Below are 13474 nucleotides of genomic sequence, written 5' to 3'. Positions count from 1 at the left end.
GGAAAAAGTAGAAATGATTTCATGGTCAGATTTCCAAAGTAAGGGAAATAAACCGGATCACATGTGGATACAACAGGAGTTAAACAACTGGGTTTGGGACAAGGGCTTAAAATTATTTTTCAATCAGGTGAGCAGTCTGCTTTTGAGGGAAAAAAATGGAACACCATCTGTTTGGGGTATTAAATTTAATAACCGTTCATTACGTTGTTTTCTGTTATGTGTCACTCTGCTCTTTCAAGAACAGCTCTGATACTCACCAGTTAATATTTCGAGTTGTTTTCCTCCCTTTGAAACAGTCCATCATGGAGCCGTGCTCAATGTCCCAAGTGTGTATTTCCTTTTGTGGTGTGTTTTGCTACTTTTTTCCTGAGCCCCCCACTAAATTGAAGCTGTGCCCACCAAAACGATTTCAGAAATCTGTCTGGGAAAGGGCTGCCTGTCTCAAGGGTTTAGATAGGATGAGGGAGGGAAGGAGGGTCCCTGAGAAACTTGGAAGGAAGGATTGGAAGAGGTCATTTTTCAGATTTCTGAGCCTCAAGTCTCCTTCGAGAGAGGGTTTAGTAAAAGGACTCAGCTGTCAGGAGCACTGAATATTCCTCCCTGTGAGGGCCTTGTGACAGTCTCGGAATGACAACGAAGGAGAAGCCACTGCAGGTGAGTTGCTTCTGGGACAGACGCCTGTTCCCCTTTATTGTGATGACTGGGTATGTACATGGTCAGTTGGGGAAAATACAGGAGGACAGAATCTCAGTGTCTGCACAGTATGAAAGTAGGAGGACAAATGAGTATAACATCCTGGGAACTTCGAAGGAAACAAAACTCAAATTTGCGGGCTGTTGGCTGTCCTCTCTGAGCGACACCAACACTAGAGTTTTTAAATGTCCCCTCTGTGTCACATTGTCCATTAAAAGGTTCCTCATACTGAAGGTCAGGGTATGTTCTCTGCCAACAAATTTTCCTGGAAGACCTGATGGTTGGCCACACATGACAAATAGAGGCTCATCTACAGGAATGGTCTCTTGTCATCTGTGTTTGGTCCACTGATCTCTCTTTTTCATCGTTCCCTGGGTAGTAAGTTCACAGGGGCTTCTGTTCTGGAACACCCAAGTGGAAATGTGCTCACCTTCTTTATCAATATGCAAAAGATGCTGTGGATATCCTGTGGATCTGAGGTTGCTCCAAGCTTGGACAACCTTCCTTGGGGCCCCTGGGGACGGCCACACACCTCCACTGTTCCCCAGCAGAGGACTGAGGCCCAGAAGGGGGGGCTGGGGAAAGGGATGAGACACAGAGCGAGGAGCTCAAAGAGGGGGCCCAATAAAGGAGAGGATTTTCTCTTTGCCAGTGGTCTGCACACTTTTTCTATTCCCACGTGAAGGTGGTATAATCCAAGCAAAAGTCTGCTCCGGGCTCCCCAGTTCTGAGGTGAGCCTGCAGCTTTGCCCCCTGCCCCAGAGTTGAGTGTGTCCTCTTGATTTGCGATTCCCTGGAGGCCTGGAGAAGTCAGGGCTCCTCCAGCCCTCAGGGTCAGAGCAGGCCCTCCCCTCCCCCGACTGAACCTCCAGGCCTGGGCCGCCTCCCCAGAGGCCTCCACTGTGGAGGTCCAGTGCTCCTGCATAGCACCTTTGACTGGGCGCTCCCCCTGCCTTCAGAGGGTCCCAGGGCCCACCGCTGGTTCAGGCGGGGAGCCCCAGGTCGCACGGGTATGCCGGGGTGGCTTGTGAGCACTGGAGGCCAGGCCAGAGGCTCCACAGCTGCCCGATGACCAGCCAGGGGCTCGAACTGAGCCCAGAGCCTGGCAGGCCGCTGGCCCCTGCGGGGATGTGGGGCGCCCTGTGCCAGGCGCCGCCGACCGAGAGGGGCCACCGCTTCCCGTTTGCCCCCGTCGCTCTGCTGCAGGCTCTCGAGTGGAGCCTCTGCCCCTGCTACCTGCCACCCCGTCCCGCCCCCGGACCTGCTTCCCCGCCGCCCAGCAGGCCCGCCAAGAGTCCTCCTCAGGCCTTGGGAGCAGGCTACGGCAGCACTCTTCAGCCACCAAGCGTCTTTTGCAAAAAGAGAAAGGGTCTGAAATGCGCCTCAAGCAAGTCCTCGGCTGTCCTGGTCCCTCGCTCAATGCCGGCCTCTGCCTCCTCATCCTTCAGCCAGAGACACTGGGGCTCCGCGAGGCCCAGGAGACCTTCGAGGAGGCTGTGAGACGAAAGGCAGCAAAGACCCCAAAGGGAGCAGGCATCCTTAGTCGCGGGGGAGCCATCCTCACGCAGAGCATGTGCTTTGGTGTTTAGGACCAGTGATGAATCTCTGGTCTGTGGCAGGCAGGCTTTGAGCAAGACGTGCTATCTTCTCGAGGAAGGGACATTTTGGTCTTGTGGACAAAATTTCTAACCCACCCCTAGTATGTGGGGTCAGTCAGAATGACATATACATACAGAGATGTGTCAGCCAGCAGGGTTCTCATGGCAGCAGGTTAAGCTAGAGAGGCCTGGATCGTTCTGTGGTCGAAGGTACAAGCTGTGAGGTTTGGAGAAGGTCAAGAGGGAAACTGAGTTGCAGGAAGCCTCCCCCGCCGCCCCCCGCCACGGGGGCAAAGAACACCAGTGGGGGAGAGCGAACTGCACAGCACACCGGGGCTCTGTCCCCCTGATTGCCAAAGACGTACCAGCGCACGGAGTGCAGTGTGGCCGTTTTTTAAAGACACTTAGGATTCTAACCCTACATCAGGGAAACATTTAATTAATGTTTTGGCGATATAACTTGATACCCATTCCCCGAAGATCCCACCCTGCTGAGAAAACCTTCAAATGCATCTTTGAGTTCTATACACCTTATATATTGAAAGAATCCTATTGCTTCTTTATTACCGATCTGCAGCATCAAGCAACCGATACTCACAGGGAAAGTCTGGGCCACTCCTCACTCCTGGGTTCAGCACGGGGACCATGCCTACCAGGCATGTGTATCAGCTGCACAAAGAAAGGTTGAGATGTGAGATCTGGTGAGGGGGCCTGCGATTACCCCCACCCAATGCCCTAGGGAAGGGAACTACTCCCAAACACCCAGAGTCGGAAGGCCATCCTCTGAGGGATTGCTCAAGGTCCTGGAGCTTCCTCCTGCCCCCTGGAACATTGGTCAGGCGACTGAGGCCAGGTATGTCGTCCACGGGAAGAAGGGGTGGAAGAAGACAGCACCTGCCTGCCCGGCCAGTGATTTCCATAAATAGGAAGATCTCCTTTTCACCAGGAAAATTAGGGAACTCTTGCTTCCTTCTGAGGTTGCTAAGGAAACATAAATAATTTTCAACCGCTCCATCAACATCACAAGATAGGCAAAATAACCAGCCACAGGTTTGGGGGTCACCAGGGCAATTTCTCCCCAAAAGGATTTTCTGCAGGCAAATGAATCCTATTTCTCTGGACATTCCTTATGAGGAACTGCAGGAGGAAAGTACTACATGCCAGATTAGATCTGGAAGTGACCAGTGAGAAGTGTCACCAGCAAGGCACCTCTGACGGATCTTCGTGGCAGAGAGAATTGATTTTTTTACAGCGAGTGAGATAAACAACTTGGTTCACAAATTTACCATCTACAACCATTTCTTCTTCTTCTCTTCCTCTTCCTCCTCCTCCTCCTCCTCCTCCTCCTCCTCCTCCTCCTCCTCCTTCTTCTTCTTCTTCTTGTCATTAAGGCCCAATATACTTCTCAGAATCATAGAACATATTTGAGCATATGACTTGAAGTCAGTTAACATATTTTCACTAACCCAAACACACATCCCTTCATCTCCTAAGCCCCAGCTGTCATCATTTGTGTACCACATACTTTTATTGTGGGCTCAGTCTGTTGCATCTGGAAAGTGAAATGTTCAAGATGTGATGATCCCTCTGGCAGTATGTATGGCGAGTAAATGGGTTGCAGGGTAAACGTGCTTCTATTTGTCTTATTTGAAGATTTCTATGCTGTGTGGATTTCTTGGTGGCATTTCCACACAAAGCATCCACACTGCTGTTTTTTCCCTAGCTCATGGCATGAGCCTGCCCTACTGCAATTGGCCATCCTCAGGACATCATCTCCTGGATTGAAATGGAACCTGTAGAATATTTACTACCAGTCAGAGCACAGTCAAAGGCATGACGATCGGGAGCTCATGTTTCGAGCATGTCAGGTTCACACCGTGCAGCGTTCCCAGCATATATAGGAAGCTTGTCCACATGGTTTGTGTCCCTAGTTTGCCATGCTGCTTCCCTCCCCACAACCCAAGTGTTCACTGTTCCTTCCACTTGATTTGAGCCAGTAGACTAAGCATCACGCAGCAGGAAACAATGACGGCAGAAACTTCAACCTGAATCCATTATTCTCCTTTTTCACTCCTCAAAAAAGGCCCTTTTATTTGAATGCAACATCTGCTTCATCTCCGTTGTGCAGGACAACATTGCCCTGATGCAATGCCCCTTCTCAGACACCACAGCCAGGTGTCACACCTGACGGTAACAGGAGGGATGGACTGAGCCAAGAGGCCATTGTTTGTCAGATCTGATAGGAAGCAGAGGAGGTGTTAGTGCATGGAAGGGTTTCAGAGAAGGCTCTTTTTACAGGAGGGGAACAAAAATTAGGCTACGATTTCTTCCAAGCACAAAGAACAGAAAAGGATGGGGAACCTGGGCTGAGCCCCACGTGTCCAATATTGCCGTTTCAAAGCTTGTCACACCAGTGGACTCCAGTTCTTTTCTCCTGCTATGTGTTCTACTGTCTTATGTAGAATGAACCTTGATCATTCCAGGATGCAGCCACAAAGAGGTTATTATCAGAGGATGGGCAGAAACCGATAGGAATAATGTACATAAAGATGAATGTCATGGACACAAGACGATGGACCAAATTGCAATCCCTGGGTGTCCAGATCCAAACAGAATCATGTTAGATCTCATCAAATATATTACACCCCAAAGGAACACACTCTTTTTCGCTCATCTCTTTAATAAAAGATCTTTATTGCTTCTTCTGAGCAGCATTACTATGCCTGATATCTTCTTGAGGGATTTCAAATGAGTATCTTGATAATTCATCAAACACCAATTACAGTTTTAAATCATGTGCAGAGAAACATTTGCTTACTGAAGATTTCAGATTTGTATCAGAAAGCTTTTTACCTTATTAACCACATAGAAATATCATGATTTCCCCTTTTTAATTTTCAAAATTTGTTAATTCAGCTTAAAGAGAATGTAAAACAAATTAAACACATATTATAGCTGCCTTGACATGTTTATTGTAGTGACTGAGATCTTAGACCTTCTAAGGTTGTACTGAGATTCCAGAATTATTGCCTCTATTGTGGTACTTCACCATTTCTACCATTATAACAGAAGAGGCCAACCCAGGGGTCTGCTGACAGAATCTGGCCGCAGCCTGTTTTCGTAAATAAAGTTTTATTGGAACGTGGTCACACCCATGCGCTTACTATTGTCTATGGCTGTGTTCATATCTCAGTGGCAGAGTCTTGGCATCTCGATAAAGACTCAATGGTGACCAAAACCTAAAATACTTACTAATACAAACTAGATAAAGTTTGCTCACTCCCAGACTAGACAATAGGGTTGTACAGTAATGTATACAGATCTCCTACATGCCTGCCCTTGATGAGATGGAAACGTGGTCCTTGTGAGATTTGGGGTTGCCTTGGTGTGCCTTGATTGCCACAAATCCAACCACTTAGCACACATAGTCTTAAAGATTGCAAAGGGCACCTGGGGGCTCAGTCAGTTAAGTGTCTGCCTTCGGCTCAGGTCATGGTCTTCGGGTCCTGGGATCAAGCCCTGTATCAGGCTCCCTGCTCCACAGGGAGTCTGCTTCTCCCTCTGCCCTTCCCCCCCTGCTCCTGGTCTCTCTCTCTCTCTCACTCTCTCTCTCTGTCTCTCAAATAAAAAAAATCTTAAAAAACAAAAGATTGCAACATTGAGGGGGTCACTGCCTATTTTTATAGGTATCATTGCTTCAGGCACTACTTTCATTTTTTCAAAGACTTTAGTTTTGAGTAATCTCTACACACATCGTGGAGCTCGATCAAGATCAAGAACCCCAAGATCAAGAGTTCCATGCTTTGGAACTCCAAGATCAAGAGTCCCGTGCTTCACCAACTAAGTCAGCCCGATGCCTCTAGGCACCACTTTTAGAACCCCAAATGTTTAAATGAGAAAGTTATTAAGTAGGATGCTGCCTTCAAGATAGTTTTTGTAATGCTGTTCATGTTTGTCACATCAACGGTAGTGACTCTCAGGCCATACATACAACTTCTCATCTGTTATCCACAAAAATCTAAATGGAGGAGGAACAGTGTCCTCTGGTGTGAATGGTTTTTTTCCTCACTGCAGTAATGGCTGAATTTGTCGAGTGAAGTGGCAACTGTTAGATGGAATAATGGTAAATTTTACGTTTTTATTGGTAAAAATAAGAAGTTTAATATCAATAGTTTGTATGGTTCAACCTACCATTTCAAGGATTTGGATAGTCATTGGTTTAACAATTTGAGTTAAAGCCAGAAGATAACTTTAATTCAGCATTGATTTGTTCTAAAATAATAGCAATTAAAAAATAGTAAGCACCTTCATGACAACTGCTGACCTCATTTAATTTTGCAAATATTTGAGCATTTGGGGATTTAGATCAATGTCCAATAGCAGGAAGTCAGCTCTGATGAGCAGTTCCCAACTTCTACTTGAAATGTTTTCTAAAGCAGTTTTCTGACCCGGCCCCACAGGTGTATCAACTGTGGCAGCAACAGTGCAGAACAGTCTTTGTATTTTTCAGAGCCTGGAGACTCAGAGGCTATAGCATCGGTGCACCTGAGAGCTAATTAGAAGTGAAGAATTGCAGGCCCCACTCCCAGCCCTCCAAATCATAAGGTGCATTTTCATAAGATCCCCAGTGGATCTGTGCACATGTTGATGTTTAATCTGTGCGGTAGAGAGTGTGGGGTGTTGGTCGTATGGAGTGTTCCCAGTTGCTGGTCACTGGCAGTAAGTCTGGTCCAGGAAGAGTTGATGGCTTGAAGTCCTAACTGGAAGCCACTAACCCCCAATCAATGGTGGATTTATAACAGTAATAACAGCTAAAATTCTTTGAGCCCTTCTTACTCACCTGCTCTAATGCCTTAATATGAATTACTCATTGATTTCTCACAACTACTCTATGAGGTTGTACTGATTACTCCCATGTCACAGAGAAATGGAAGGCCCTAAGTAAGGTAACATGACCAGTAAGTGGGGATATTTAGTTGAGAGCAAGAATGAAACTGGCTCAGAGATAAATAAACCTCGAAGGGGATGAATGCATCAGTGTAGAGAATTCAAATGGATAGTGAAATACAAGAGTCTTGACTCCATCTTCCTGGGGATACCAAAGAATGTAGCATGACCTGGTGGCCTAAGAACACATAGGGTTCTAATCTCTAAAGCATGGAAATGCCGAGTCTGTGTTTTGGCAATTTTTAAAAAAATTTTATTTATTTATTCATGAGAGACAGAGAGAGAGAGGGGCAGAGACACAGGCAGAGGGAGAAGCAGGCTCCATGCAGGGAGCCTGACGTGGGACTCGATCCGGAGTCTCCAGGATCATACCCTGGGCACTAAGCCGCTGAGCTACCAGAGGTGCCCGTGTTTTGGCAGTTTAACTCCAAAGAAATAGCCTGGAGTTTCCACCTCCGTGAGAGGAGGCACCTAGGTCATCATTTCAAGTTATCCCTTTCTTGTACATTGGAGAAATGTCTTATTTCTGCATAACCCAACCTGCAAACAGAAATAACCAGTACTCATGGGAAACCAGGTGACTTAGCACTCCATGATTGTACCTAAGGCCCCCCACACACATGTCTGTAGGACCAAATGCACAGATTCCAAACCACTTTTGCTTTGCTTTAATAGACTGAAGATGAGAACTGTAAGAGGGAGAGTCGGTTGAATTCATTTTAGGAAGTAGCACAGTGAAGACATCACTTGGGGCTAGCACACCCATGTGCCTTCTAACCATTCTCTACCTTCCACTTCAGTTCTGAAAGCACTTGGGTGTGGAAATCACATCTCTACACCAGCCAGCAAGTTAACAGGCCGTCCCAGAACCATGGCAACCAGCAAGAGTGAGGGAAGGAAAAATCCCTAAGCATACATTGTTAAGCACTCCCTGCTCAGCTTCAACCAAGTGCAGGCAGAGGGACGCCGAGGCTGAGGCAAAGAGGGGCCAGTCCCAAACCCCAAATCTGAGACTCACACTTGAGTCACTTTGAAGAAAACTTTTCAGTTAAAAAAATCTAATTTTGTGCCTCAATTAAAAATGTAGTTTCCAAGTAATGGATCCTGATAAGACTAGTAGGCACTCACTCCTTTTATCCTCCCACCAGGGTGGGATTTCATAAGCTCACCTGCAGTGGGACCTTGTTTCTTCTCCAGCATGCTGGGGCTGGCAGGTGCCAGGGGCTTAGAGCACAGATGCCTGCTTTCATCATCTTATTTCTACCATTTAAGAGCTACATGGCCTTGGGCCAGTTAATCTCTCTTTGCCTGTTTTCTCATTGATAAAACAAGGAAAGAATAGTGCCTACCTGTACTGGACACTTATTACGCTTTCTGCAAACCCTGTACTTTTTGAACACTCTTCCTATGTTCAGATGATCTCCCATCCCATGAGTCCTGGCTCCCCAAGGCAGGACCCAGAAATTACTTTTTCCAGCCTCCTTTGCAGCTAGGCTTTTCTTTTCTTTTTTTCTGGAAGAAAAGAGAAATGATCTGTGTCCTCCAGTGAGGTCACCCTCACAGCCTGGGGCAGAGGTGTTCAACCTCTGATGAGATGTTCCTGTGCGATGTGGATAAGAGACGGGACAGAGGTGTGCCGGGCGCAGTCAGCACGGGTGAGGGGCATGGTGGGGCGTTTGCCTCTCAGCGCCATGGTGTGAGCTGCAGTTGGACTTGTCCAGCAGGGTGATCTGGGCATTGTTCCTGATTCTTTCAGCCCCAAAGCCTTTTATGCGGCCCTTCTGGATGGTCTGGGAGGTAGCCAAGAGCATTTAATAAGTTCTTTATCTACTTCAGTGGGCTAAAGTGCATTTAGCCATCTACAGTTAAGTACCACGTGAGGTTGTTGTTGGGACTGAGATATTCAGGCTGAGCGCTCATGAGAACTCATTATTGTGAGTTCCTTGGTGTCTATCACATCCATCCACAGGACGTGAGAGAATACGGATTCTAAATTTCATATAATGTCAATGCCACACGGCACAGGTTTGAAAACTCTGACGTGCCTTCCATTGAGAGAAGGAGTCTGTGTCCCTCCCTTGAAACTGAATGAGCTTTGTGACTGCTCCTCACACAAAATGCAGTGGAAGGGACACAGTGTGACTTCCGAGACCAGGTTAGCAAAGGCCATGTGGTCTCTGCCTGGTTCTTTCTTGGGGATCTTGTCTCCATGCTGTGGGGAAGCCCAAGCTGCGTGCAGAGGCTCCGTGCAGGTGCTGTGCCGACGGCCTGAGGCATGATGTCCGGGGCTGGCCAGGACTGACTCCAGGTGAAGCAGGTGAGCCTCCGTGCCTCCGAGGTGACGCCTGCCCCCTCCACCACCTCAGAACGTGTGTGTGAGAGCCCAGGGGAGAGCAGGGGAGAGAATGTAGTTAACATAAGGTGCGATATTAGTGTCAGGTGTACACTATAGTGATTCATCAATTCTTTGCATTACTCAGTGCTCACCGTGGTATGTGCTCTGTCCCTGTTTTAAATCACCAAATTTTGGGGTGATTTGTTATGTAACAATAGCTGTCTGGTTTTCAGAGTATTTCTCTATTTGGTCTTCATATCAACCCTGTGTGGAAAGTCTTCTAATGCAGTAATTTGGATGGGAAGACCTACATCATAAGGCTCTTCATCTAAGGTGTGAGGAGACCGGGTCGCAGGCCTCTGCGACTCTTTCTATAAAGTGACGTGGTCAGGGTCCAAAGGACTAGGGTCTACACTCATCTTCATCACTGCTCCACTGAAAGTGCCATTAGAACGTGCTGTGGCTGTGTGTGCCTCTTGCAATGTTGTCCTCACTTCATCTTCAGATGGCCATTGGGTCAATCATCACAACCATGTAGTGGCAAATCACCCCCAAACTGGGTGGCTTACAATGGCAGTAGTCATTTACCAAATTACTTGCTTTCTGTGGGTTAGGAATTCTGAAGCAGCCGGCTGGTGGCTCTGGCTTGGGCTCCCTCCTGAGGGGCTGGTGACCTGTTAGCTGGACCTGCAGTCCAACAAAGGCTTGACTGGGGCTGGAGGATGCATGTCCAGAACGGCTCCCTCCCACGGCTGTCAGCTCCACAGCACTGCTTGAGTGTCCTCACTGCCCAGTGCCTGACTTTTTCCAGAGCAAGCAATTCAAAAGGCCGGGGTGGGAGCTGCATTACCTTTGTGGCCTACTATCAGGAGACACACCCCATCAGTTCAGCTGTAACTTCCTGCCCCCATAGATCATCCCTGAGTCAGAGTGGCTGGGACTGCACAAGGCTGTGGATGCCAGGGGGTCTTGGTCAGAAGGGCCACCTTTGAGGCTGGCCACCACAGTCAGTATTTTGACCCTAATCCACAGGCCAGAGTCAGGATGGTTAGCACTCAGGGCTCCAGGCCACACTGCAAGTGTGTGGCTGGGATTTGAAGCCACCCCTCCTGCCTCCTGAGCCTTTGTTCCTCTCCATCTACAATGAAAGGTGAACTTAGAGTGTATTTTGATGCATTTATTTTATTTTATTTTATTTTATTTTTAAGAAATGTCTTCAAAATCAGGGAATTCTTCTGAATGCTATCATGGAAACACATGGAACACGTGGGTTGGGCCAGCTGAGGAGGCAGCCTCACTGTCTCCCACCAGCAAATGCCTCATCTTAGTGTGGCTGAAATTCTACCTTCCATCTGGGTGCCCCTCTTAACAAATATTTTTCTTTTCTTAAGCTGATGGGTAATTTAATGAATTCCCAAACATGGTAAGATGTGAATCCTAGCTTCGTTTTTTTAAATGCAACTCCAAAATTGGCTTTACAGAATTCTAAAATGATCATAGAGCCTCTCAAGGCTAAAATGACACAAACTTCTGACTCAGTAATTTCAGTTTTGGGAATGTATCTTTTAGAATTAAAAGCAGTGGTATGTCAGGCTATAGGTATGATGGTGTTTGCTATGGGGACATTTGTTCTAAACAAACATTGGAAACCACCTGAATGCCCACAGATGGGTTAGCAAAGGTCCATCTATTCTGAGGAACAATATGCAGCTATTAAAAAGGATAAATTAGGAGAACAGGTGCCCATAACACATTGCAAAGTTTAAAAAAGAAGTTATAATGATGTGTAGTGTATGATGCTACTTCTGCAAAAAAGAAAGCCCTGTATCTTTGTGTTTACATTCACCTGGACAGAATCTGCTTATCCATTGGATGGAGGGGGTTAGAATGAGGATAGATCATCAGTTTTAGAAGGAAAAATACAGAATACATGGTGTAAAGTACAAATCTATACTTTGGCTGTTCTATTAACATCTCAGTGGTGATTAGTGAATAAATCTTCCTGACCTGTGTTTTCTCACTGGCATTCTGCCCTCTTCTTCAGGATGAAACAGTTCCAGGGGGCCACTTTTCCTGGTGCCTTAGAATGAAGGTGCCAAGATTTCCCTGAAGGTAGGCCATAGAAATAGCTGTTTCTAGTGCTCATAATCAGCCATCAACATGGAAGACAAAATGGGGTGACATGTTTTAAAGGGAGGAGAAGATGATGCCATTAATGTGCCGCCCTGGCTGGTTCAGACCGTTCACGGCAGATTTGCAGCAAATGCTCTGCAGACTTGGCGGGAGGGAGATCTGTTATTGAGGCCCTCTGCCTGCACTTAGCCCAGCGGCCATTTCTCAGGGAATATTGATCAAAAGTACTCACCTCCACCGTCTCAGGAGCATAATGCAGTCCCTGAGTATTCATGGGAAAAAAAAGCTTTTCTTCACCAGGCTATTTTCTGAAGTCAAAAAGATCCTTTCAGGAGCTATAATAGCAAGCCCCTTCCCACTTCACACCCTCGGTGAGAGGCACACTCCAATTTTCAGACCCCCAGGACCCCACGTCAAGGTGGAGGCTGACAAATGTGACCTCTTTATGTAAAATATTCTCTGTCAAACTCAACAAACATTTTGCTGGAGGGACAGGTGGTACATACAAGTGGGAGATTAAAAATTACACGTGGACACCTGGGGGAAGGGAACCCTTGTCCCAGAGAGAATTTACTCATTTATTCTTTCTTTCCCAAAATAATGTTTTAAATAGAATTTTTGATTACAGACACAATGTCCTCTAATATCTGAGGCAGGAATATCTTGGTGTGAATGTAAAAAAAAAAAAAGTCTAGTTAGTGTTTTTCTTGCCAGACATGGGACAAAAGGGAGGATGCTGACTGGGCCTCCCTGATTTCTCTTTGTTCTGTAAGGGGCAGAATCTTCCAGACACATATTTCTTTTTTTTTTTTTTCTTTTTTTTTCAGACACATATTTCTTAACATGAGAGCTTGTTATAAAATCTCACCTCCTTCATCTTATCCAATTTAATTTAGGATAGTAAAGACTTGAGTATTCATCGTACCTTTAATTTCAAATGACAACAATAAAAAAGAAGCAATCTCCAATTCTAGAAAATTCTTTTCTATTACCCAGAAAGAGTATCCCAATAAAGAAAGTACCCCAAAAATCATTTCAGAGTTCTTGCTGTTTTGGTTGCTGTCGTCTGCTTTTAGGGGCACATTTAAAAGCATATTTGGGAGAGAATGTTACTCTTGTTTAAAATGCCCCTGGTTCTTGGGGCTGTCAGCTGGGTTTGTTACGTTGTTTGGGGGTGAAGAGGTGGTTTAAGCTGCTGTAGGCAGTGGGCAGAGACTCTGACCTCAGTTTCAGGAGCAAGTCTCCTTTTGTTTCACTCAGGGGCAGTCTTTGGGGCACAGGACACTGTTGTGTCTCTACTTAAACTCCTGAAACATAAAACTTGTCTCAGGAAACACGAACAAAATATTGTGGCCCAACTACGGCAATCGCTCTGTGGATCTGTGTGTACAGAGTGCAGGGAGAACCTCTGGAGTGTGGCACGTACCACCACGTATGATCTGTTCTTTCGCCATAGTCCGTTTTTCAGATCTGAAGATATGAGCCATTTTTCTTTCCAGAGATGTATTATCCAGAGGTTTCCAGAGTAATAGAGAAAGGTCAGTAAGAGCATCATCTTCTTTGCTCTTTGGAAGAGTATCCCAGTAAAACAACTCCCCAGTGCTGGGAACCCTTCGTCTCTGTTGTGCCTGCTCCAAGTGAGAGAAAGGTCAGGGGGCCTCTGACTTGGCCTCAGTGAAACTTTCACAGTGGCCAGAAGAATCATGGAAACTACTAACAGTCGACACACTAATGAAGAACTGTGATTGCTGCTGATCAGAGGTGTGAT

Source organism: Canis lupus, chromosome 26, assembly GCF_048164855.1.
Source record: "Canis lupus baileyi chromosome 26, mCanLup2.hap1, whole genome shotgun sequence".
NCBI classification, from domain to species: domain Eukaryota; kingdom Metazoa; phylum Chordata; class Mammalia; order Carnivora; family Canidae; genus Canis; species Canis lupus.
Note: the sequence above shows the minus strand (reverse complement) of the source record.